General features: G+C 45.6%; 6 non-coding genes across 6 annotated transcripts; 3 read left to right on the forward strand and 3 right to left on the reverse strand.

The window, feature by feature from the left end:
- The first annotated feature begins 16883 nt into the window (after positions 1-16883).
- Positions 16884-16989, forward strand: TRNAL-CAA. Its single transcript has 2 exons — positions 16884-16921; positions 16944-16989. It is a non-coding gene; the product is annotated as a tRNA-Leu (tRNA).
- A 316-nt stretch (positions 16990-17305) lies between these two features.
- Positions 17306-17377, reverse strand: TRNAQ-CUG. Its single transcript has one exon. It is a non-coding gene; the product is annotated as a tRNA-Gln (tRNA).
- A 3420-nt stretch (positions 17378-20797) lies between these two features.
- On the reverse strand, positions 20798-20879 carry TRNAL-AAG. The gene has a single exon. It is a non-coding gene; the product is annotated as a tRNA-Leu (tRNA).
- Positions 20880-21523: 644 nt separating this feature from the next.
- TRNAM-CAU lies at positions 21524-21596 on the forward strand. Its single transcript has one exon. It is a non-coding gene; the product is annotated as a tRNA-Met (tRNA).
- A 1875-nt stretch (positions 21597-23471) lies between these two features.
- TRNAK-UUU lies at positions 23472-23544 on the forward strand. Its single transcript has one exon. It is a non-coding gene; the product is annotated as a tRNA-Lys (tRNA).
- A 2140-nt stretch (positions 23545-25684) lies between these two features.
- TRNAM-CAU lies at positions 25685-25757 on the reverse strand. Its single transcript has one exon. It is a non-coding gene; the product is annotated as a tRNA-Met (tRNA).
- Between the last annotated feature and the right edge of the window lie 327 nt (positions 25758-26084).

Consider the following 26084-nt stretch of genomic DNA (forward strand, 5'->3'; position numbering starts at 1 on the left):
TTCCACTCCTTCCTTCAAGTTTAATTGCAGATAGCAATATAGTCAGCTCAAAGGTACTTCCCAGCCCCTTTGCTGCCAGTACTAAGGTATGCTCGTGAAGGCAACGCAACAGGATGAAGCCCTGTCCCGCTGGCGATGGATCTGTTGCCCAGTGAACTGTGGAGACCACAGGTCCTGAGGACTCAACCCAGCCTGGCCCAAAGACGTCACCAAAGTTTCCTGGTCTCATCAGGAGAAAGAATTCAAGGACAGACACACAACATAGTGAATGAGCGACACAAGCAGGAAAGTTTATCAAAGTGGAGAATACCAGGGCACCTGGGTGGCTCAGTCGGTTAAGCATCTGCCTTCCGCTGAGGTCATGATCCCAGGGTCCTGGGATCGAGTCCCGCATCGGGTTCCTTGCTCAGCGGGAAGCCTGCTTCTCCTTCTGACAGCCGTGCCCCCTACTTGTGCACATGCTCTGTCTCTTTCCCTGGCAAATGAATAAATAATGTTGTTTTTTTTTTAAAGTGAAAGTACCATCTCAAGATGTGAGAGCAAGAAACAGAGACAGAGAGAGTAGGCTAGAGGGGGTGGAGAGGGAGAGGGAAAGGGAGTGTGCAAGCCAGCGAGCTGCATATGCAGCCTGTGGGGTTCACCTTCTTTTACTGATAGTTGTTAACTAGGGCAAGGACTTCTTGGAAGCAGGGTTTCCACGCCTTTTCTTCCTCACTTGCTCAGGGTTTCCACGCCTTTTCTTCCTCACTTGCTCAGGGCTTTCCTGTCGTGGCGCCGCCATCGTGGGCCTGTCTGGTGGGACAGGCCTCTGACCTTCCCCACAGCCGGCCACGGCTGCCTCCTTGCTGGCCTGCAGGCATCCTATTAGAGCCTACCTACCTGTCAGCTCTAACACTGGGATTAACCTTTGTCCTTCTTTCTTCTTTCAGCCTGGAATGTGCACAGGATGGTAGGAGCTTGGGCAGCTGTCCTGGACCATGAAGCAATCTTGAATGCTGGAAGCCAGTTAGGATGGTGTAGTGACAGGTGAATAAGCCTGGGTCCTTATACACCGCAGAGTGCTTGCATCAAACTTCATATATGTGAGAGACTAAAGTCAGTGTCTTGTTTAAGCCATTTATTTGGTTTGTCTGCATATGCAACAAAAAACTAAACCTAACTAATAAAGGGGCGCCTGGGTGGCCCAGTCGTTAAGCGTCTGTCTTTGGCTCAGGTCGTGATCCCTGGGTCCTGGGATCGAGCCCTGCATCAGGGCTCCCTGCAGAGCAGGAAGCCTGCTTCTCCGTCTCTGTCTCCTTCTACTGCTCCCCCTGCTTGTGCTCTCTTGCTCTCTCTGTCAAATAAATAAGTAAAATCTTTAAAAAAAGAAACAAAAACTAAACCTAACTAATACAATTATTTTTAAATTTTTTCTTTTTTACCATTTTTAAAATTTGAATTCAATTAATTAACATATAGTGTATTTAGTTTCAGAGGTAGAGGTCAGTGATTCATCAGTTGCATATAACACCCAGTGCTCATCACATCACGTGCCCTCCTTAATGTCCATCACCCAGTTACCCCATCCCCCCACCCACCTCCCCTCCAGCGACCCTCAGTATGATTAAAAGTCTCTTATGGTTTGTCTCCCTCTCTGATTTCATCTTGTTTTATTTTTTCCTCTCTTACCCTATGATCCTGTTTTGTTTCTTAAATTCCACATATGAGTGAGATCATATGATAATTGTCTTTCTCTGATTGACTTATTTCGCTTAGCATAATACCCTCTAGTTCCATCCACGTTGTTGCAAATGGCAAGATTTCATTATTTTGATGGCTGCATAATATTCCATTGTATATATATATATACACCACATCTTCTTTATCCATTCATCTGTCGATGGACATCTTGGCTCTTTCCATAGTTTGGCTACTGTGGACATTGCTGCTATAAACATTGGGGTGCACATGCCCCTTCGGATCCCTCCATTTGTATCTTTGGGGTAAATACCCAGGAGTGCAATTACTGGGTCCTAGGGTAGCTCTATTTTTAACATCTTGAGGAACCTCCATACTGTTTTCCAGAGTGGCTGCACCAGCTTGCATTCCCACCAACAGTGTGGGAGGGTTCCCCTTTCTCCGCATCCTCACCAACATCTGTCGTTCCCTGACTTGTTAGTTTTAGCCATTCTGACTGGTGTGAGGCGGTATCTCATTGTGATTTTGATTTAAAATACAATTATTATTAATAAAATATTTTATTTTATTTTAAGATTTATTTTATTTGAGAGAGAGAATGCGCATGAGCAGGGGCGGGGCAGAGGGAAATGGAGAGAGAAACTCAAGCAGACTCTGTGCTGAGCGCAGAGCCTGAGGCGGGACTTGATCCCGAGGCGGGACTTGATCCCATGACCCCGAGACCATGACCTGAGCCAAAACCAAGAGTCAGACGCTCACCCAGGTGCCCCTTAAATATTTTATTTTAAAATGAATTCCTAACCTACTCCTTTTACTCAGTCTAGCTGCCCTAAGGGTACCATTAATTTCTACTAGTATTAGATAAGTCTAGAGGACACTTTGCAGTCTTTATCTTAATGGTTTGGGGGCATTTGACACTGTTGACCCCTCCCTGCTTGGACCATTCATCCTCAGGGCACTAAACTGCAGAGGACCGGGTGAGGCCTGCGGTATTCCTGCTTCCTGTAGCTTCTCTTCTCCGGCCCTGCCACGTGACACTGAAGTTAGTCTGGAGAAATGAAGACTATCAGGAGAAGCACAAGGCTAGGACAGTTAAAGTAAGAATAGGCTGCGCCATCCGCGGGACAGAGGAGAAGCTGAGGAGTAGACCCACATCTGAATAAGAATTTAGTCCAGGATGAAAGGGGAATTTCAGGTGGGTGTTTACACATTCAATAGATGATCCTGGGACAACTGGCCAGCCATTTGGGGAAAAAAAAATTCCCATCCTCTTTTGTGTGTGTGTGTGAGTAAAGCCTTGGAAGTTTGTTAAGTGAAGATAGAGAAAAAGCTCTCAAGAGTGAGAGATAAGGGGACAAATCCGGACCACCCTGCCCTAGGCGTGTGGGGTGGGTGTCTTTATGATAATCACCTGTGACCAACAAAGAATAACCAGACCCTAAAAAGGAAGTAAGCCACTGAAGATGTTATCAATAGAGATGTTAAAAGGACTTAAGTTCCCTGGTTAGCTTTCTATAAACAAGACCAACCCTAAAGGCCCTCGTTGGCAACCCTGTCAGGACCCCTCCATCTTACTTCTTATACCAAAATATATTTCAGATCAATGAAAGGTTTGAATTTTAAAAAATGAATCTCTAAAAGTTCTTTTTAAAAAACTGATTGATTTTTGGGACGCCTGGGTGGCTCAGTCGGTTAAGCGTCTGCCTTCGGCTCAGGTCATGATCCCAGGGTCCTGGGATCGAGCCCTGCATCGGGCTCCCTGCTCCGCAGGAAGCCTGCTTCTCCCTCTCCCACTCCCCCTGCTTGTGTTCCGGCTCTTGCTGTCTCTCTCTCTGTCAAATAAATAAATAAAATCTTTAAAAAAAAAACAAAACTGATTTTTTTTAAAACTGTCATCTAGAGGAAGGTCTTTCTAAACATGACCACAAACCCAGAAACCACAAATGGATACATTTGATTACATAAAATTAAAAATCAAATGACTTCTATACAGAAAAATACCTTTAAACAGTCGAACAGTAAAGGAAAATGAGGAAAAAGTATTTTTAGCAAATAATACAGTGGATGACTTTCCTTGAGAGACAAAATACTTTCACAAATGTAAGTAAACGCAGAGAGGAAATGAGAAAAGGATTTGAGCATAGGAAAAAGAACAATTGGTTCATAAACGTGAAAAGAGGTTCAAGTCACTCAGTGTTCATGAAATAAAACAATGTGATGCTTTTAATTTATGAGATTAGTAAAGATTACAAAGCTCGGCAATACTCAGTATTGGTGAGAATGGGAGGAAATCAGCACTCCAGTGCACCGTGGGAGCCTAAGTTGGGAGAACATTGTTGAGAACAGTTTGGCAATAGCCAAAAAAAATTTTAATACACATACATTTTGAACCATCCACTCCACTTCTCTCCCATGTGCACGAAGGTGATGGATGACTTAAGGATTGTAATTAGAGCATTGTTTGGATTTGTAAAATACTGGAACCAACATAAGCATGCCTCCACGGGGGACAGGTTGTTGATAATACCGTGCAGGCATGCAATACTATGTAGGTACCAAAAGGAGTGAGGTAAATCTATACATACTAATATAGACAGATGTCTGAGATCCTTCCATTCATTCATTCATTCATTCATTCAACAAGTGCTGAGTCTCCAGTATGTGCCCACCTCTCTTCTAGACTCCAGGATACTTCAGAGAACCAAACAAAGTTCTGGGCACATGGAGTTGCTTTCTAGAAGGAAAGATGGACAATAAGCAAACTAAAATAAGTGCACAGTGTGAAAGATGCCATGAAAAATGAATCCAGATGTGGAGCATGGAAAGTGATTGGGGTGTTATTTTTATACCGGGCAGTCAGGGGAGGTTTCTCTCATGAGGTAGCCAAATGGCTACTTCAGTTTTGAGTCTCAAGTGCGTATGTCATTGGGCATTTATCCCAGAGAAATGAAAACTTACATTCACGTAAAAATCTGCATGCAAATAGGAAGCATCCCATGATGGGGAGAACAAAGGCAAAAGAAATGTAGAAAAATTAACCTTCCTTACAGCTTACAGCCCACTGACAAGTCCTTGGGATACACAGACCTTCCTCTGGGAGCTCAGCTGCCTGGGTGTGAATACTTTGCTGAGGGCAAAAGGCAAATTTAGCCCAGGCCCCAGGATCCTGTAAGTCAACTTTAACATATAAAAATCCCTTAGAAGGGGCGCTTGGGTGGCTCAGTTGGTTAAGCAACTGCCTTCGGCTCAGGTCATGATCCTGGAGTCCCGGGATCGAGCCCCGCATCGGGCTCCTGGCTCGGCAGGAAGCCTGCTTCTCCCTTTCCCACTCCCCCTGCTTGTGTTCCCTCTCTCTCTGTCAAATAAAAAAATAAAAAAAAAAAAAAAAAAAAAAAAATCCCTTAGAAACTTGTTTGTCTCTACCCCCCAAGGTGTATGTTAGCAATCATCCTCCAGGCCCATGGCCCACGATATACATCTGAAGGGTCTCATGACTGATGTTTTACTAGACAGTAGTAAATGACCTTATCTTAACAGCAGCTAGCCCCTCAAGGTCCAGAAAGCCTTGCTTCCAAATTCCTTAGAAACTTGTGCTGTCCCTAACCCCCTCCCAACTTAAAAGTATATCATCAGTCACTCCTCACGACCCCAGTGCAGCTCGTCCTGCTCATGGGTCCTGTCCCCGTGATGAGGGAGCAGAAGGGGCTGAAGACACAGCACAAGCCGACACCCTGCAACCTCCACCCCCCCGCCCCCCACTCCTGGGTGGGACAAGTGTGACATTCTTCCAGGAAGCTCCCAACTGTCATCATGTTAATGCCTTGCTAGAGGGAAAAACAACCTTGACTTGACGATACAAGGCCTCCAGTATCTGGTAGGTCCTCTTTTGCATAAGAAAGTCCTTTTGAAACCTCCCTTTGCCTCACCTCCCCCAGCCGCACAGTATATAATCAGTCACGCGCACAACCCCGGGGCAGCCGCTGTTTCAGCCCACAGGTCCTGACCCTGGGCTTTACTAAACCACCATTTTGGGTGCCTGGGTGGCTCAGTCGGTTGAGTGACTGCCTTCGGCTCAGGTCATGATCCCAGGGTCTTGGGATCGAGTCCTACATCGGGCTCCCTGCTTGGCGGGAAGCCTGCTTCTCCTTCTCCCACTCCCCCTGCTTGTGTTCCTGTTCTTATTATCTCTGTCTCTGTCAAATAAATAAATAAAATCTTAAAAAAAAAAATCGGGTCTTTATTAAAATAAAATAAAATAAACCACCATTATGCACCAAAGATGTCTCAAGAATTCCTTCTCGGTTGTCGGCTCCAGACTCCACCCCACCAAACCTCCTCTATACTCCAAAACCACATCACCCACGCTTTAATAAAACCACTTGACCGTTGTTCCCAGACCCCAACATCACATCACATCATCCCAGATAAACCGAGACAAATCACACTGTCTTGAAGATCCTATTCAGAAGGTTCTTACGCACAGCAACTTTCCCTTAAATGCCTTTGGCCACTGCAAAAGGACGTCGGCAAGGGCCATCTTTCTGAGCACATATTGCTAACCAGGATAAAAACCTGGGTTTGTAAGCAAAGAAGGAGGAAGGTGAAAATGGGTATTAGCAGTTTCTGTCACAAGCCCTGAGTTAGCAATATCTGTGACCTAATTTCAGAGTTTCCATGAAACCCCTCCTTTTGACTCTTCTCTTCCCCCATCTCTCTGAAGTCACTCAAAATAGTGGGTGTAACATGACCAGGGCCAGACCTGCCCCGTTCCTCATCTTGTCCTTGTCTCCTCCATTTTCCAGCATCTTCCCTCAGCCCAAAGACAAACGTCCGCATGAAGCCAACCTGATGAGTGTGCGCACAACACAGTCATCTGTGCTGGGAGGGGCCCACGGGATAACACACCACTGTTGCGGGAGGAGTCCCACGTGTTTAGGGGTTACTTCCCGGAGAAGATGAAAGCCAGACCTCTCTTAAGGCGAGGCCAAATTCCTTACTGCACAAAAACCATGAACCGAAGATGAGAAAACCGCCATAAAAATATTAGAAATGTCTCCAGTTTAGCGTGGGTAAGAAGCCTGTTCTTCCATTATTCATCTTACCCCAGATGGATGAGCATTTCAGGGCAGTGCGCAAAGGCGACAAAGTAGGGAACCCTATAGCCCCTCTTCAGCTTCTCATTTCCTTTGCCGTCTTGCTGATCTGGAAGGACAGATAGCTGGGGGAGGGGGGTCCAAAAAGCGAGGTGGAGGGAGGGGCTTGCTAGGTCCACAATTTAAAAATCCTGGAGAAAAGTGATCAGACTCCCAGTAATCTGGAGGCATTTCTGCATTTCTGCATTGGGGTGAAAAGTTGGTGGACCTTTTGTATCTTTTGAATTTTGTACCGTGTGCATGCCTTCGTTATCCAAGGCAAATTAAAAGAAAATAAGGACACAAATGAATTCTCAAGGATATAAAGCACTCCTTTCTGCACAGAGAAACGGGTATTCTATTTTAAATTTGTAACTGTAAAAATGGTTTTGCCTCAATAAAGGAATTAGTTTTGTTTCAGAAACTTACTTTTTGATTTTGAAAAATATTGGTCCATTTACAAATAAGCTCTGAAATTTCTTTTTTTTTAAAGTTTTTATTTATTTATTTGAGAGAGAGAGCACAGAGGGAGAATGAGAGGGAGAAGCAGACTCCCCACTGAGCAGAGAGCCCGACATGGGGCTCCATCCCAGGACCCCGAGATTATGACCTAACCAACTGAGTCACCCCGGCGCCCCACTCTGAAATTTCTTCTAACAGTAAAAAAAAACATGAAGTATTTCATTTTGACATAGCAGTCTCTCCATTCCTCAGCATCTGAAAATTTCCATTATAAGACATCATTCATCTTGCACTTACTATTTAAATCTAGGTTTTTTTGGTCTAGTGAGAAAAACAAGGAGAACCAAAGTATTTTAAAAAAAAGCAACAAAGAAAGAAATCATCAAAAATATATTAGTTTAAAAATTATGGTACACACTACAATGTGATTCTGTCATTAAAAGGAATGTATGTACTGATTTGAAAAGACTTCCACATTATGTTGTTTTGTTAGGAGCAAGTTGCAGTAGATTGTGTAGAATGAATTTTTTTTTTGGTAAGAGAATAATGTACAAATGTACACACTAAAAAAATACATAGAGGACTATAACCCAAATTAGTAAGTGTGATGCATTGTGGGTTCCTGGGTGGTTCAGTTGGTTAAGTGTCCAACTCTTGGTTTCGGCTCAGGCCATGATCTCAGGGTCTTGAGATGGATCCTGCATTAAGATCTGCGCTCAGTGGGGAGTCGGCTTGGGATTCTCTCTTCTTCTCCCTTAGTCCCTCCCCGCTCTCTCTCTCTCCCTAAAATAAATAAATAAAATCTTTTAAAAAAAATGGGTGTGATGTGTCAGAAGAACTGGGAGGAGGGGATAGATTATGAGTGACGTCTACTTTCTAGGTTGTATTTTTCTGCAATACATGTTTTATTTTTACTATAAGCGTATGCTATTTTGTACAGATAATTTAAGAATTACAAAAAGGGAGGGATTTTAGAGAGCTAGGCAAGACACCAAAGGGTTACAAGCCAAGAACTTGAAGCATTCTCCCTCCTCAGACTTTTTTCCCCCCAAATTTAAAATTCTCATGTCTTATTGGATGATTAGCACCCTTTTCAAGACCCTCAAATCCTTTGCGGCTGCCTATGAAAGTGGTAATAATTAAACCATCAGGAGGATATTGTAAACTGTGGGACAATCTGACTTGCTCTAAGCTTAGGAGTGAATATGTGGAAGAAAATGTGGACAGGCTGTACTGATCCATTTGGCTAGGTACCTTCGGGTAAAGAAGCAATGGTGAGGGACAGACTCTGAGCCCTGAACCCTTGCAGGAAGCAGGACCACTGAAGTTTGTGAGCTGATCAGCCACGGCACCCGCACTACCCATTGGAGGCTCCTGCGATGATGGTACAAGAGGGTGTTGGCCAGGAAGGAGCTGATGGAATGATGGAAACGGGACCGGGCAGACAGTCCGGATAGGACTCCGAGCCCCGGTGCCCTTCTCCTCATCTATCTCTACAGAGGATGAAACTGAAACCGGCGAGGAAGAAAGAGACTTCTTAAAACAGAGGAATAAAGAAGCACACAGTAATGACGAGCTAGAAGCAGAAAAAGAGAAGGAGCGCCGACATCTGATAAAGGAGAGGGATCTACTTGCACTTTGGGAAGAGACACAGGTTCTCTTTGAACAGATATGCTTTGTCGTTTTCCGACCCGATGGCAAACTCCCAGAATGGACTGCTGTGCATCCAGAGGAGGGAAAACATTAGGAACCTTGTAGGAATCATTGATTTGTGTGAATCCTTCCTCTTCTCATTCAGGTTGATGGGGAAGGAGAGATGCGTTGTTTATTTAATAGGTATCAGAATAGGTACTTAGAAGCTATTGTATACTGGGCTCTGTTATTAGGGCACAGAGTCCTTCCAGATCCTGCGACGTAGGGGCCATGATTATGATCCCCATTTTCTGGCTGGGGAAATTGGTAAGTAAAGGTCATAGAGTCAGTGGATGACGGAGCCAGGACGGGAATCCAGGTAGACTGGAGTCTGAGTCTGAGCCCTGAGCCCTAACCACTACACTAATGGTCTCTCTCTCTCTCCATTAAACGGCCTCTCTTGATCTGACCCAGGTCTCTGCCCGACACTTTTTTTTTCCCAACCGCATACTTACATGGGTTTATTTCTCCTGACAACACTCCCGGTATGGGCATTACCTTGAGAGGCCAGTGTGAAGAGTCCTAGATTATAGAGCCATCTAAGACCAGATACAGGATATGAGAGCCCAAGGCAAACTCAGGTGATACCATCACTGAAAAATGTGATCATGTCCAGTCACTTAAATATTAGTTCTTTTTGAATTGGTCATTTGCTTCCCAACTTTTAATTGTATTCTGTTTCCTGAGGAAAGATCTTTGGAGGCAATGGAGGAAAAGCTAAGCTGACCGGTCCTTTTTTTTTTTTTTAAAGATTTTATTTATTTATTTGAAAGAGAAAGAGCATGGGGGTGGGGAAGGAGCCGAGGGGGGAGGGGCAGAGGGAGAGGGCCTAGTAGGCTCCCTGCTGAGCACCGAGCCAGCAGCAGGCTGGTCCCAGGTCCCCAAGATCATGACCTGAGCCTAACTCAGACCCTTAACCGACTGAGCCACCCAGGCACCCCTGACCTGTCCTTTTAAAAAGCAACGGTTTAGGGGATTTCGTTGAATACAGACACTTTTTTTTTTTTATTAAAAAAGAAAAGCTTTATTGTTTGTTGTTGTTGTTGTTTGTTTTTTGTTTGTTTGTTAGTTTATTAAATATTTTATTTATTTGACAGAGAGAGACACAGCGAGAGAGGGAACACAAGCAGAGGGAGTGGGAGAGGGAGAAGCAGGCTTCCCGCCGAGCAGAGAGCCCGATGCGGGGCTTGATCCCAGGACCCCGATCCCAGGACCCCGGGATCATGACCTGAGCTAAAGGCAGATGCTTAATGACTGAGCCACCCAGGCAGCCCAAAAGGCTTTATTGTTTATAAAAAGGAAAAAAAAAAAGACAAAATATAGAAATAATTAAAAGAAGCAAAGGTACATATAATGGAAGGCCCTACATTTTGCTGTGATTTCCTGACAGATGATGGGAACTCATAGGTTTATCTAGTTTACATTTTATTGCCGTTGTACAGAAATTCTTTAGTATAGACTTTTTTGGTGTGTGGCATAAAAGAAGTTAACCTTAAGTATTTTAACTTTTATAAGTAATGTTTATCCAGAAACATTTGTCAAATGAAAACAAATCTGGACTTCGGAGGGACTTTATTCAAAAGGATAATTATAAGGAAGAAAAGGGACTTTTGCAATGGGGGAGCTCTGTGTAAGCCTCCGAAAAGTTAGAGGTTTTTTGGTTTTTTTGTTTGTTTTGTTTTCTTGTTTGTTTTATTTATTTCTTTTCATCTTTAATTACACATTTCTTGAGCACGTACCATATTACAGCTCCTGGGATACAACAATAAACAAGGTAGCCATGTTCCTTGCCCTTATGGTTTTTATATTCAAGTAGAGAAGACATACAATTAAGCCAACAATTGTAATCAAAATGTATATTATAAAATTTTTCAAACACACAGAAAAGTTGAGAGACACGTATAATGAGCATCCAACTATCCATCACTCATTTGGAGAGCAGTTGTCAGCATTTTGCGAGAGTCACTCTGAATAGGAGCAGAGAGCTCCTGGTAATCAGCCTAGGTGAGATGTCTGCCCTCAGGGAGCTCACAAGCCACTGCGGGCTGGGTGGGGGCAGGACAGCTGCTGCCTCCGTCTCTCCCCGTGCGTCCTTGCCCCATCCTTATGACCTCACTTAACCTTAACTATCTCCATAAAAGCCTTGTCTCCAAATACGGTCAGACTGGGGGTTAGGGCTTCAGCACATGAATTTCCAGGAGACACAATTCAGTCCATAGCAGTGTGACTACTCTACCACGGGACCCTACAGCGGGGGAGAAGGGCTCAGCTGGGCCCATCTTTCCAGCCATTCCCTGACGAAGGCTTTAGGCGAATGAAGAGCAGCCCACCTGCCTGACGGCTACATTCTGATTGACAGTCGATGCCACGTGGAGCAGAGGGATGGGATCAGCCCAGGGAGCCCTGGTGTGGGTGTACTTTGTTACCTGGTTGAAACAGTTATAAACAGGCAATCAGCATGTGGTTACTAATTGTGACCCTGGTGGGTAGGAGTGGCATCCTGGATAGCAAGGAAGAAATCATCCAAGGACCCAGAATACACTGGGCCTGAAGAAGATTACGTCACCTCTTTGAGCTCTGGGACCATTTCTCTCCTGTTTCTGTGCTGAACTCGAATAAACGGCCGCCCCCGCTTTCCTGGCAGGCAACCCACTCCCTCCACAACCAGGCTTTCAGAAAACTTTATGCATCTTTCCAAGATACAACAATTTCTCCCTTCTTTTAATATCTTCAGAGCTTATACTGTGTAGCATCTAATTGACACTGGATAAGAAATTGTCTTATATGGTAATTTCAAACTTACAGAGGTAAAATGCACATAACATATGCAAGTTTTCAATGTATAGTGTAATGAATTGTTACATGTGTGTAGCCAACATTCAGATCATAATGAAGAACATTTTCAGCATCCCAGGGGCTCCCTCATGCTTCCCCTCCATCAATACCCATCCCCAAGAGTTACCCACAGAAAACCACTATTCCAAATTTCCAGAAATATTAATTTTATCTGTTCTTGAAATTCATATAAATAGAATCATGCACAGAACCACAATGAGATGCCACCTCGCACCTGTCAGATGGCTAAAATTAACAGCACAGGAAAAGGAAACGGCAGATGTTGGCGAGGATGCGGAGAAAGGGAAACCCTCCTACACTGTTGGTGGGAATGCAACCTGGTGCAACCACTCTGGAAAACAGTATGGAGGTTCCTCAAGATGTTAAAAATAGAACTACCCTACTACCCAACAATTGTACTGCTGGGTATTTACCCAAAGGATACAAAAATACAGATTCGATGTTTATAGCAGCAGGGCCCACAATGGCCAAACTGTGGAAAGAGCCAAGATGTCCATCAACAGATGAATGGATAAAGAAGATGTGTTGTATAGGTACAATGGAATATAATGTAGCCATCAAAAGAGTGAAGTCTTGCCGTTTGCAACAATATGGATGGAGCTAGAGGGTATTAAACTAAGTGAAATAAGTCACTTAGAGAAAGACAAATACCATATGATTTCACTCATATATAGAATTTAAGAAACAAAACATGAACATAGGGGAAGGGAAGGAAAAATAAAACAAGATAAAAACAGAGAGGGAAGCAAACCATAAGAGACTCTTAATGACAGAGAACAAACTGAGGGTTGCTGGAGGGGAGGGGAGTGGAGAGATGGGATAATTGGGTGATGGGCATTAAGGAGATCGCGTGATGTGATGAGCACTGGGTATCATATGTAAGTGATGAATCACTGAATTCTACTCCTGAAACCAATATTGCGCTGTATGTTAACTAACTAGAATTTAAAAAAAGGAAAGTCTCATCAGAAGAAAAATATTTTGTAATTGTGTGGTGAGGGCTATTAACTGGACTTACAGTGGTGATCATTTTGCAATGTATACAAATATTGAATCATTACGTTGTATACCTGAAACTAATATGTATAATGTCATATGAATTATATACCAAAAATTTTAAAAAGCCTAAAAATAAACAAATAAACAGAATCATACAATAAACACTTTTTGGTGTCTGGCTTTTTTTTTTTTTTTACTCTTTACATTTGTAAGATTTATTCTAATCTATAGCAGTAATTCAATTTTTACTTCTGCTGCTATAGTGATTCACTATGTGACTATATCATGATTTATTTTATTACTTTGCCATTGATGGGTATTGAGTTGTCTTAAGAATTTTATTCTATTGTGAATAAAACTGCCCCAAACATTCTTATATATGTCTGTAGATGGACAAATGCACTCATTTCTAGGAGTAGAATTAATGGATCAAGGATAGGTATATGTTCAACTTTCTAGACATTGCCAAACAATTTTCCAAAGTGATTGTACTAATTTACATTTCCAGCAGTAATATATGAGAATTTTAATTGATATATGTGCTCACCAACATTTGGTGTATTTGTTTTGTTTTGTTTTTTTAAAATTTTGGCCATTCAGGTAGATTTGTAATGGTAACTCATTGTGGTTTTAATTTATATTTTCCTGATAATTAATGATATTGAGCATCTTTTCATATGGTTACTGAGCATTTGAATGGCCTCCTTAGTGAAGTGTGTGATCAAGTCTTCCACCCACTAAAAAAATAAGGTATTTGTCTTTTTCTTGTTGATTCTTAGTAAGGCTTTATATATTTGGAAAGAGTCCCTTGCCAGATACATATATTGCAAATATTTTTTCCCAGTTTATGGCTTCCCTTTTAACTTTTTTAAAGATCTTTTTTGATGAGCAGTCTTTAGTTTTGATGAATTCTGCTTTACCGACTTTTTTCTTTTTGGTTACTACCACTGTTTTTCAAACCTTTGCCTACCCCAAGTTCGTTAAGATATTCTCCTTCTTCTAGAAGCTTTACTTTCCCTTTCATATTTAGGAGTATGATCCATTTTGAATTAATTTTTGTGTTTGATATGTTAAAAAGAAAACCACAATCCCAAAATGGCACCACTTAGGTTAAGGCCCCAAGTCATTAACCAAGACTTAATCCCTATCCTGACTGCAATTTCAGCCCCCAGGAATGTAAACTTCAACCAGTCAGCATGGAATTTCCTGGTCAGTGCCAATAAGGTTATCTGTCACATGGGCCCTCTTCATCCCCCAAAAGTCATCCACCTATTAAAACCCTTTTGTCCCCAAATGAAGGTGACTGAACCTGAAATAATCCTTCTTTTCTGTTGATGACTTTCTTGTCCTGCCTTTAAAAACTTTCCCCTTTCTCTAGCCCCTTGGAGCTCCCCTCTACTCGCTGGATGGGATGCTGCCCAATTCATGAGTTGATTAATAAAGCCAATTAGATCTTTAAAATTTAGTCAGTTGAATTTTTGTTATTTAACAGGCGTGAGACAGGGGTCTACATCTATTTTTTCCCAGTTGGTCCAGCACCATTTACTGAAAAGCTGGATCATAAATGTGCAAATGCATATATGTCTATTCACTTCATTTTAGCACTGTGTCCTTAAAAGCAGAAAGTAGATGTGCTGATGGAAAACCAGTTCACCAAATTTACTTGTTTCTTTTAACTAATTATGACGTTTACATCAATTCATATACATTGGGGTGGTTTTAGCAGTTTTTAGAGATTTCTGTGACGTTATAATTGACCATTAAGATCAATATTGGTCTTTTTTTTTTTTTTTTTTAAGATTTTATTTATTTGCGAGAGAGAGAATGAGAGACAGAGAGCATGAGAGGGAGGAGGGTCAGAGGGAGAAGCAGACTCCCTGCTGAGCAGGGAGCCCGATGTGGGACTTGATCCCGGGACTCCAGGATCATGACCTGAGCCGAAGGCAGTCGCTTAACCAACTGAGCCACCCAGGCGCCCAATATTGGTCTTAATAATGGCATTTTAGGGAAGATTTAATTTGTCCTTAGCCGAGCAGAGAAAGGACAGATTGAGGGACATAAAAAGAATATATTAATGCAGGTATATTTATTATAAGAATATATCCATAAGAATCCTTTATATTTAGGCATATGTTCTTCATGAATTGCTTTTTTGTGGATATATTTATTTACTCATTTCTTCATTAATACAACAAATACTTATTAAATAAATTCTCAAATATATATTTCATTTTTAGTTAAATCAGTGTTGAGTTCTCTTCATTATGACTTCACAATATTTTTCAGAGCCTGGCTACATGATCTACCATCATTACTTTTCCCTCCTTTACAAACTTTGTTCCTCCCAGACCTAATTGCGTCCTCTGTCTGTGCTTACTTTTCTAAGTGTTTATTCCTATTCCTATTCCAGCAGCTTTCTGACCGTGTTATGGCCAAGCGCCGGGTAAGGTCAGCTCCCTTGGAGCTCAGGCTGGGGCCCCCTACTCCCGGCCGCAGGGCCTTGCACCTGCTGCTCTCGCGTGCGCACGCACCGTGGAGCTGGGCCGCACCTCTGTCCTGCGGTGCGTCCCCTATCCCCGATTTCACATCTGTTCCTTCTTACTGGAATTCCATGTTTGGTGGAACAATTCCTCAGAAGCGTCCTGGGAAAGAGGACATGGGAGGCATTTTCTTTTTTGGGGGGGGGGGGGGGGGGATCTTGCAAGGCCGAAAGGCCCGCTCGCACCTCGCTGGCTGCGGGGCTGGGTGCTGAAGTCTACGGTGCACGGTTTTCTTTCACAGACGTGATCTCCGAGATCTGCTCTGTCTTCAGCGTCAGTCTGCTGTGGAGGAGTTACCATCCTGACCCTAGTCCTTTGGATGCCACGTTTTCTTTTCTCTCTGGAAACTTGTAGGATCTTCACTTTATCCCTGAGGTTCTGATATGTCATGATGGGCTTTTCTCCCACACCACGCAGGGCACTTGGTGGGCCTATTTTTATCTGGAGATTTAAGGTCTTCGGTTCTGGAAAATAACCTTGGGTTATGTTTGTATCTCCTTCCCTTCATTTTCTCCTTTACTCTTCCCGGGAACCCCTGTGGCTAGATGGCACACCTTCTACCAAATACCCTTTTATGTTCCGTTGGACTCTCTCCGGCTTTCAATCTCCACCCCACACTTTCAAGGAGATTTCTGCAGCCTTATTTTGAAATTCTTAAAAAGACATTTCTGCCATCATAATATTAATTTTCAGCCTTCCCCCTTGTCTCACGAATGTTGTGTCTTCTCTTACCTCACTGAGGACTTAATTATAATTTTTAAAAATTCAGTTTCCCGCATGCGTTTGTTTCGCCTTAGTTCTTTTCCCAGCTCCTGTTAGTTTTGGTCTTTATCCTAGAAATATTTTCACAAGCATCCGATGAGTTGTTCGTGGTTCCCGGTTGAAGTGAAGACCTGCAGACCGGCTGTAGGGCGGTGGGGGTGGAGCGAACTCGCGGCTGGAGAGTCTGCGGACGCGGGGAGACCGTGTGGTTGCGGGGCCTTCAAGGTCGGCGTCTGTCCTTTGTCGCCCGCGCACCCGGGCTCCCGCGGGAAGCACGCGGAGCCGGCGGACCTGTCCTCGGGCTCCGGGACCTGCGGGGAGGGGGGTCCGGACCCGGCGGGACTCCGCAGCTACCCGCAGCCCCCGGCCCGCTCGCCCCGCCCCCTGCGGTCTAGACCCGCGCGCCGGTGGTCTCCCAGTCTACACCCGCTCGCCCACGTCCCGGCTGAGCTCCGCGCGTTCTTCCCGAGCCGCGCTGCGGGTACACACAGGGGCTCTCCAAGGTCAGCTGGGGTCGTTCCCGCGCCCCGGGGTCCCGGCGGGGCGGGGAAGGCGGAGGCGGGAGAGGCATCCCGAATCGCAGCCTGCGCCCGGAGCCAAGCCTCGCGAGTTCACGCGCAGCTCCGGATCCGCCAGGAAAGTGGTTCAGTTCACCCCCACTTCTCGGATGCACCGTAAGCGGTAGAAAATCCTAACGGCTCAGAGTGGGCGTTCATCCATCACAAGGCAAGATTTTACTCGTTTGGGGAAGGCGGCCCCGCGTGTCAGGATGGCCGAGTGGTCTAAGGCGCCAGACTCAAGCTTCGCTTCCTCGGAAAGAGGGTTCTGGTCTCCGCATGGAGGCGTGGGTTCGAATCCCACTTCTGACACACCGTTTTCCCCCCGCCTCTCATCTCAACTGCGTTTCTTCCGTCTTCTCTGGGCTTTTCCTTTTGCGACCTAAACAACGGGCCTCGGTGAGGTCTGGCTCCTGCCTTCCCCCGTTTGGGTTGCAGTCCACCGGCCCTCCTTGTCCCCTGCGCCCTCTTAGTGCATCGCACGCCGTTCCCCGAGCGCGCGTGGACCCAGGGCCTGAGACCTGGGCGCCCCACGGCAGGTCCTGCGCGCGGGTCCTGCCCCAGCCCATCAAAAACCCACCTGCCCAAAGTGAAACGGGGAAGTCAGGCAAAAAGACGGGAAACAGGAAGGTTCCACCGAGATTTGAACTCGGATCGCTGGATTCAGAGTCCAGAGTGCTAACCATTACACCATGGAACCCCGCTTGGTGGCGGTTGTCTACACGGTCCATCTGAGATCTCTTCCTTTTTTTTTTTTTTTTCTTTTAAATGAGCGCTGTATAGAATACAATCGAAAATGAAGGGCCACTTTAAGCGAAAGCTCTCTTTTTCCTACTTGATTTTTTTTTTTTTTTTTAATCTACGAGGGCATTTTTTGGGGGAGGTGGGGGGGATGGAAAATCCCTGCTCTTTCCAGCCTTAAGGCGATGGAAAAGCCAAACACCGGAGTGGCAGATGGGTGGCAGGTGGTGGGAAGGAGGCGCTCACGGACCGTTTCCACCGCCCCTAATTCCCGGGTTTCTTCCCCTCGATGTCAGGGCAGCGCATGGTCCGGAGGATGTTCTTCTGGTGGTTTTGCCTTCATTTCTGACTCACGCAAAAGGCAAATTGGATTTTCATCTCACTGTTCAAAAGGGAGAAAAGAAAAATGTAACATCTCCTTTCTATAGCTTCACTTATTCAAAGCACCTGCAGACGCCTCTAGAGCAAGCTCGCAGGGTCTCGCTGCTTCCCTGCTCAGATGTCCTCACGGGCTCGGAATCTGAAGATCTGTCGTCCACCCCAGAATGTCTCCAGTGCCGGACCCCGTCTCTTTCCTCTTTGACACCACAAGTCTGGTACTAATAGAAGCTTCATGGAGCGTGTTTCCTGAGGGCATAGATAAAAGGATGAGTGCCTGAATATTCGGCGGAAGAGCCCAGCCTTAGACTTTTGGGAGGGTTTCCTTTTCTTTCTCCCCGTAGGCTAAATCTGACAAGGCTAAGCGGGATGACTGTTGCATCTTTTGTTTTGCTTTGTTTTTGTCCTTTCCGGGTCACAGTTCCCAGGTGGACATTCCAATGTTCATAGGGAACCATAAATAGGGGTCCTCAGGTGTGGATGGCCAAGAGAAGACATCCTAGTGCTAGGCATACTCATTTAGGTTTCCAAAATGTTAACTTCATTAAGATAACATGATTATTTACTAGTAACTGTAAGAACAACACATAACAAAGAGATTGTATAGAGAGCATGACTGGAAGAAATACTTAGGTATAAATGAACCTTCACTCAATCTGAATATTAAGTATTGACCATCTGTTCTCGATGTGCCTCTGGTAGTCTCCCGAGGCTGAATTGCTAAGGAATCCCTGAATCATTTTCTTTAACTCATCCATTTGCTGGATCTCCATCCAAGCAAGGCGCCGGTCACAAAATAGAATCTCAATAAACATGGTGGTGGTGGTGGTGGGGAAGCAGTGAAACTCAAAGACTTTTGGCCAGGTGACTAAAGTTCTTGTGTTTACACAGACGCAAGTCTGCATTCCATGTTCACAAGCCTCCTGGCCTTAAAAGATGGTCTAATTTATCTTAGATCTATCTGAGTAATGAACCAAGTCTTTTCCCCCCAGTACGGGTGGCATCCTTTGTATTCCCATGAGCCACAACCTTATTCCTTAAAGAATAAGAAAAATGTCCACTGGTTTTAAAAGGATACCAGCACATCAAAAGTCCATTATTTAACTATAGGCTTTCAACTCCTCTCTGAGGATAGGCAAGAAGGAAGGGGTATGAATGACTGCTTTTTCAACCTTAGCACATTTATCCCCTTGGAAAGGATAGTGGGTAAAGACCTGGAAAATGAGGCAGATGGCCAGGGGTTGGTTTATTTTTGAGGGCAGAATTCAAAAGACTGCACCTTTTCCTTGGATTGCCCATGGGTGGTTCACAAATACTGCAGGGTAAATGCAAACAAATGAAGACCACCAAAGGGAACGACTTGGGGAGGGTGGAGAGATGCCTGGGTCCCACAATCCAGAAACAATCTGTTGTCTGGTAATCTAAGCAAGAATGACTTGCAGTCACCTGGTAGCAGAGCCGAATTCAGAAAGAGCAAGTCATTGTGGCATAATCAGCAGTCTACAACCAACCTTGGCTGGAGTGTCCTGGAGAAAGGGGGCTTCAGAACACATGACCCTACATGAAACTGAAGATCTCAGGGTCTTCCTGGGGGCTCAGCTCTGTATACCCTGCTTACTTCACAAATTAGACAGCTATTCTTTCGTATATTTATTCATTGAAATTTACCCAAATTATCTATTCAGTTTTCCTGATATGGGGAAGCCAGAGAAATGTGGTTCTGTATCTGACAAAGCTTATGATGCATGAAGAAAAGCAGGCAATTACACAAAAGTTTCCAAAAGTTATGGTAAATGCCACGTGATGGATAGAGCGATAATGGAACATGGCAACACACAGCGACAGGAATACCCAGTGAAGGGCAGACAGCAAATGAGGAAAGTGTGCGAAGGGACAGTGCTTGTGCTGAGGCCTGGGGCACTCTACTCTCCCCAGCACGCAGCATTTCTCCTTTGCTGTCTTTATCAGGTTGGGATTTTTAAAAATTCACTTATAAATTCATGAATCCAGTTATTTGATTTATAAAGCAAATATCCACTCATTCTAACAACTCAGGCTGAAGTGCAGAAGTGTCTCAGGTAAAATTTATAATCTCCCCCTTATCTCTCCTCGGACACTGTTACCACCGGGACTAATCTGAAGTGTGTCCTTCTATACCTTGTGCTGTTGTACTATTCGCCTACATTCTTTGTTCTGGTAACATTGTATCTAAGCTCTCATTCAGAGTCCAAGCTCACTCTCAACGGTAGAAGTTGTGTCATCTTGGGGCCATCATGCGTCTAATGCTTGTCTTCCCTACGAGGCACCAGGGCAGGGAACCTTCCTGTTGTTCCTCTCCACGTCTTCAGTGACTAATTGTAATTCTGGAGGGGGAGATCAAGGCAGGCTTCCAGGAGAAAGCGCTTCCAGGAGAAAGCGCTTCCAAGCTGAGAGCTGGAGCATGAGAAGAAGCCTGGAGGGCGGAGAGAAGTGCTTGGAGCAGGGACCGGGGGAGCCCAAGCGCGCGCGCAGCCGCGGGGGTTCCGATCAGCACCGGGAAGGGTCAGAACCGGAAACCAAAGGCAGCGGGCATGCCCAGAACAGCGGATTCAGGGAGACTGACCGCTCTTCCTTCGTCCATCGTTTATTGAATGATGAGTAAGTGCTGCTGTATCTGCAGGGCCTAGGAAAGCCCCTGGCACACAGAAGAGGATGAATAAATATTTTCTAAAATAAATGAGTGTATTAAATGAAGGTCTGTTACATGTTGGATACTTCTGGGTGGTGAAAATACAAGGATGGAGGGAGTCACTATCACACACAGTAGGTGCTCATCGGCTTTTTGTTGACTGAAGACCCACCATGTGTTGGGGGCGGTGTGAATGGGCGCTCTCCGTGGCCCCTGGGAAGACAGAGGGTGTAGGGGAGGGGCCCCTGCCTGGACTTGGAGCCTGTGGGTATCTGCCCACGCTGTGAGTGAGAAAGGGACGTGTACGCAGCCAGAGAGCCGTAAAAAACGTTCTGGCAGCGGTGGGATTCGAACCCACGCCCCCGAAGAGACTGGAGCCTTAATCCAGCGCCTTAGACCGCTCGGCCACGCTACCGCCTGAGCGCTGCCGGCCGCCTGCGCTTCTCCGACTGAAGGTCGCGCGTCTCCCGCCCCTGCTCGCGTCCCCGCGCCGCTCCCAGCCCCCAGTTCGCGCGGGGACCCCGGCCCGCTCGACCCCCACGCGGCTTCCTCGAGGCTCCAGGCTGGCCCTGAACCGGCCGCCGCGGGCGGAGGCCCCCCGCCCGGCTGGTCACCAGCGCTGCAGCGAAGGTGCGGCTGCAGATGGGCTGGGACGGCGGGAAGTGAGCCCCCCGACTCCAGGAGCGAGCAAGTCCGGCCGTTCGGGGCGAGCCCGGGAGCTGCTAAGGGGGAGCAGAAGCCAAGGAGGAATCCCGCGGACCGCGGGCGGAGGCAAGAGCGCGCCCGCCGCCCCTGCGTCCCGCGCTCGCGGAGGTCCAGGCGCCTGCGGGTGGGGCGGCGGCGGGGCTCCGGCTCAGCCCGGCTCGGGCGCGCGCGCGGCCGCGTCTCCGCGGGAAGGGTCGCGAGGGGCCGGGCCGGCCGCCCTGTCCCGCGCAGCGCTCGCCCGCAAGCCGTGCGTAGCGTGGTGCGAACGGTTCTGGAACCCGGGTTCGCGGAGCTGGAGACGACTAGGTCGTAGGGAGATGTGGTAGGTGTTTTGTGCGGGCGGGCACGACAGGTGCCTCCTTAGCGCAGTAGGCAGCGCGTCAGTCTCATAATCTGAAGGTCCTGAGTTCGAACCTCAGAGGGGGCAGAGCCTTCGTTTTTCGCTTTCAATCTTGACAAATCTTCCTTCTTTCTCTTTTTCTACGCCAAAAAGTGTACAATGTATCTTTTTTAAAATCTAGGAAATCGCTTGATAAGACTGACGGGCAATTCGCTGTTGTTCAACAGAACCATATAATGTTCAGTTACAAAATAGTGATTTTCCGCTAAGCATTCAATACTCCCAAGTCTTCTGGTTCTTTCTTATACCAGTTGCAGACACAGCTAGATCTTCAAAGCGCCTTTCAGATAGGCTTGACAATCGTTTTTGTTACAAAAACACCAGGGTCAGAACCTTACTGGCTCAGGGGCGCTGAGAGGAGGGGCCGACAGAAGGCTGTTTGGGGGTGGGGAGGGGGCAGGATGGTGTGCAATACATTTTTATTATTACTGCTTGGGCATCTCTTACCATTCTTCTGGAGTTGCTTACCACCAGATCACCAATGACATCCTATGTGAAAAAAAATGATCCCCTCTCAGTCTCACTGCATTGTCCCTCTTTTCCTGCGCCTAGCACTGTTTACTGGACTCCAAGTCACCAGAGAGAAACAGGAAGTGATATTTAGAGTCAAGATAAAGACCATCTCAAACAAAAGTGAACATGATGGATAGTTAATATCTTGCTCTTAACATCTCAGCCTATGGAGTAGGAATTTACTCAGTAAGGTATTTACTGAGAACTGAGTATACGCAGGGCACTAATCAAAGCTGTGTCCTTCCCTCTGAATCTATTCCCTTTCAGCTTTAAATCCATCCTTGCATACTCTATGCTGTGGTGTGTGGGCTGGGCATCCACAAATTACACTTCCCAAAGCTTTGCCCTGGGGCTTGAATGCAATCAGTTGAACCACATTTTGGAATCCTGGGCCTGGGATGTGCTCTGCACCATTGTCCTCCCACCACATGGTCCCTAGGCCAAATCTCTGTGGCCTTCTACCTCACAGTGGCCTACTCTGTGTTCCTATCATGTCTTGCCCCATTCTGGCCCATTCTGTATGTGAGACCAGCATAGTCTCTCCAAGATCATCTCTGATCATGTTGTTTCTCTCTGCTTAAAGTCCCCAGTGACTTTGCATTGCCTCAAGGGTGAGGTCTCCACTCCACACACCTGGCCACAATAACCTCAGAACCTGTCGGTCTCTGCTAGGCCCCTGCCTTCCTGTCCCCCTCCCTGCCATCAACTCTGTCCCTAGCCTTCTGCCTGCCAGCACCTGGGGCCTGCCTTCAGCACTCTGAAGGTGCTGTGCTCTCTGCTTTCCTGGGAATGCTGGAGCCACATTTTTCTCCAACTTATTATACCAAGCCTTCAAATCTCAGTTTAAAACAACACTTCCTGGGAGAAGTCTCCTCACCCCCTTGAAGAGATCACCTCCCTTTACAATCCACGCTATTGGAGGGGTGTGTGTGTGTGTGTGTGTGTGGGGGGGGGGGTTGGGGCACTATTTATAGTGTGCATATTTTTTTTTCTTAATTTTCTACCTCTGTTCTCCCTTTATCCTGATTTAAATCTATTAACTTTTCCCATTTTATCTTACTATAGTATAGTTGTGAAGACCACCTCAAATCTGCCTTTAATGGTGGCATGAATAAATGCATAATTAGAAATGAACCACATGACAATCATTGTGTTAAAACAAGGATGTAAGTTACTTTTCCCCAGTGACCTGGGGGCAGAAGTTGTCTGGAGCCGTATTCAAAAGGGCAAGGGATGGAGTTGGGAATAAGGAAAAGGAACACAAACAGAATTTAAAAAGAGAGACATTAAAAATATTAATAATGATAGAATAAAAAGAAATATATTTGCATTCTGGACATACACTTTTTTTTCACACTAGGACACAGAGGAAACCCACCACAGCAAGGTGCCCAGGTAGCTCAGTCGGTAGAGCATCAGACTTTTAATCTGAGGGTCCAGGGTTCAAGTCCCTGTTTGGGCATATTTCTTGGTTTTCAGCATCTAACTCTGACTACACCTTTGGAAAGTTGTCTGTTTTATGCAGAAATGGGACAGGGACAAATTACCTAGGTTGCAACACCAACAGAAAACCTTTAGGGTTAAGTATGTGTAGCCCACAAAATGGGTAAGTAAGTGAAGAAAGATAGTAGTGAATAGGTGGGAGCTTTAGAGTAAGATGGCCCAAATCTCTGTGAAGAGAACTAAATGTGCATAGTCCCAGAGTCATAATTTTTGCCTTTGATCTCATTTAACTAAAACAAATTAGGCCAGAGTGAAGTTACTACCCCCCCCCCCCCTTTGTAAAGGACGTGGTTGGCCATTTCTAGAATTCCCTGAGTGAAGCACAAGAACTCTACTCAAGAGCTGGTTGGTAAATGACCGGCTGTGGGGGCTTTTTTGGACATTCAAGTTCAATAAGGGTGACAATGATAAAAATTAAATAGAACTAAAAACTCTCATCTAACCTTGCATTATACAATACCTTATAAAGGTATCGTAACCTTCTTTAGGAAAGTAGCATGCTATGCTCAGAACTCCGCGTTTCCGGAGTCCACCCAGGGCCAACCACATGGACCAACACAACTTTAAATCAGCTTGGCTTCATTTTTGGTGGTGAATGTACCAGACCATTGTTGCTTGATAGCATAGTCACTGATATTTTATTACTTCTGGTACTCCTATCACAGATGCATAGATTTGATTTCCACTGTAGAGTTTATTTTACATAGGTGAGAATATGCTAATCAACCACGAATATGGCTATAATATATTCACATTCTGGCTTGGAATGTCTCTGACATTTGGTTACTGTGTGTCAGTCCTGCAAGCCTGAAAAACTCTGGGATAAATTAAAAAATAGTTTCTGTTTCTACAAAGGAGAGGGACAGATTCTGACTAGTGATGGCTCCGACCAGGATCAAGCATTCTCTAAACAACTTCCTGACTAGCCCATCCAGTTCTTTGGCCTCTCCCGAATCTTTTAGTGCATCTCTTAAACGGTGGCAGATGCAGGCTTCTGGAACCAGAGGCCGAGGGTCCAGAAGACACTAAGATGAGCTGTGTTATATGCCTTCTTGAGTCTGCATCAGAATGAACTGTTGACAGAGCTCTCCTGAAATACAAATTCTCAGGTCCAGACATTTTGCAGGAGCAGTCCAAGTATTGCCCTCTCTTTGTCCAGCACTGACTGAATCAGAGAGGTATGGCCTGCAGGGTGAATTTCAGTAGGTGTGTCTCCTGTGGGGACTATTGCAAAAATCCAGATTTGAGATGTTTATTGCCTTGAGTAAGAGTGATAAGGAATAGGGAAGAAAAGGATTTAATATGCTAATGAATTCATTGATTTAGTTGACAAGTGTTCATTGTCAGATGCTGAGTTAGGCACTGGGAATACAGGAGCTGATAAAACAGACCAGTGATGACTTTCACATAATATACAGTCTAAGCAGGTGGACAGGTAATAGACAATAAGGTGTTAAATAAAAGGACAAGGCAACTCATATAGTAATAAGTGCTATGAAGACAATAAAACAGGTGCAGCGATGTAGTGGGAGTTTGGTGGCTGAGTATTAATTTCCTAACGCTGCCTTAACAAATTGCCACAAGCTAGAAGTCCAAAATCGGGGTATTGACAGGGCTGTGCTCCCTCCGAAGGTTCCAGGGAAGAATCCTTCCTCACCTCTTCCAGCTTCTGGTGGGAATCCTTGCACATGTGTTTTCGAAGATCACTGACCAGTGCAGTGGGATGGAAACTAGTTAGAACCAGATTATACAGGGAGGCCCGGCAAGCAGATAGCATGCATGTAAGAAGAGGAAGCTACAAGACTTGCTGAGAAAATTCAATATCAGGTTTTCACTTATCTGTCCATTGGTTTTTTCAGTAAATTAAGTTGCATCAATCGAGGGATAGCCTCCCAAGAAGGAATCAAAATGAGAGGAACTTGGGCAAAAGAGCTTGTTCATTGGAAAGAGACGAAGTCATTGCACGTGTAGAACTAAAGAAGAATCTCCGTATGTACGTATCTACCCATCAGGAGGAAGAAAGTTGAGACTCAGCCTCCGTGGCAGCATAACGTCAAGGACGGGCGTTATTTCCTGACCGAGTCCGCGCAAAACGGAACTGCCCCCTCTGAGGTTCGAACTCAGGACCTTCAGATTATGAGACTGACGCGCTGCCTACTGCGCTAAGGAGGCAGGTGACGAGAGGGCCTCAGCACATGATTTTAACAGTGACAGTGGGTTTTACTTCGCTTCGACTTCGTTCTGCCCCAGGTTACTCTCCCCCTATCCTTCGGAAATGCTCTCCGACAACAACAGCTTCTCAAACCCGAGTCAGGTGGACAAAGTAGCCGTTGATGCTCCTGCCTTCGCTCCGCTTCCTCCGAGCTACGACCCCACCCCGGCACCAGAAGGAGACTTCCTAGATGCCCGCCCCCAGGCCCGCCCTGCACGGGCCCCCGCGTCCAACTGCTTGCGCATCAGCAGTCCACGCGCTCGCGTGCGACCGTCTCGCACAACACG

Source organism: Phoca vitulina, unplaced genomic scaffold, assembly GCF_004348235.1.
Source record: "Phoca vitulina isolate PV1807 unplaced genomic scaffold, GSC_HSeal_1.0 scaffold123, whole genome shotgun sequence".
In the NCBI taxonomy this organism is placed as follows: domain Eukaryota; kingdom Metazoa; phylum Chordata; class Mammalia; order Carnivora; family Phocidae; genus Phoca; species Phoca vitulina.